Here is a 752-nt window from a genome sequence, read left to right on the forward strand (position 1 = left end):
CTCATCTTCACTTTCTTCACCATCTTCAAACTTATTTGTTCCATCGTCAAGTCCGTACAGAGGTTCGACTCCCGTCAGAACAGGCTACTACGCCATCGCTGCCTCTACAGGTGAGGGCCCACAACTACAGCTCCACGCAGGACGCTGCACTGAAAAGTGTAATTTTTATTAAAAGTCGGCTTTAAATAAAACCCGACGTGGCTCAGTTCAATTTTGTTTTTTTGGGACAAATCTGTTTTTTTAACTGTCCTGATGGGAATGTAGAAAAATAGAGAAATCTGCAGCTTGGTGTAGCCCGATGGTCTGATGGGTGCTTCTTCTTCTTCTTCTTCTTTTCTTTCACCTCACAAACATCAAAATCACCTCGGAGCTAAAACAGTGCTGCTTTACGTCGTCTAAAAAAATAATACTACAATAATTTTAGAATATTAAAAAAAAAGTAAAACTTTCGTGGACTCCCCTCCAAAAAAGGTTTCAAATAAAGTTTAAAATTTAAATATCATATTAAAAGTAAACGGTCGATTTCACACCTCCTTCTCCAAGGAACCCACTCAGGACGCTGACCAACTGTAAGTCTCTCCACGACGCTGCGTCTCAGCGGGGTGTAAGGTGGGAGGAGGGGTGAGGTTTATAGCTGCCAAAGAGGACAGTAACACAGAACACTGATGTCATGATACACGGGGACGCAGACACACATAAATACCACGCCGCGCTCCTCCGCGCCCTCAACCTTTATGTACAACCAAAATGTC

The 752-nt window shown here is 43.0% G+C and overlaps 1 protein-coding gene across 2 annotated transcripts in view; it reads right to left on the minus strand.

Annotated features, from left to right (window-relative positions):
* Positions 1 to 211: 211 nt before the first annotated feature.
* Positions 212 to 752, minus strand: part of net1 (neuroepithelial cell transforming 1) — a 48,001-nt gene continuing 47,460 nt past the window's right edge. For both annotated transcript variants that reach the window (XM_025057537.1, XM_025057538.1), the window contains one exon: positions 212 to 749. The gene's annotated coding sequence lies outside the window, so the exon portion shown is untranslated. The remainder of the gene's footprint in view (positions 750 to 752) is intronic.

This window comes from Cynoglossus semilaevis, chromosome 8 (assembly GCF_000523025.1).
Source record: "Cynoglossus semilaevis isolate Cse_v1.0 chromosome 8, Cse_v1.0, whole genome shotgun sequence".
Lineage (NCBI taxonomy): Eukaryota > Metazoa > Chordata > Actinopteri > Pleuronectiformes > Cynoglossidae > Cynoglossus > Cynoglossus semilaevis.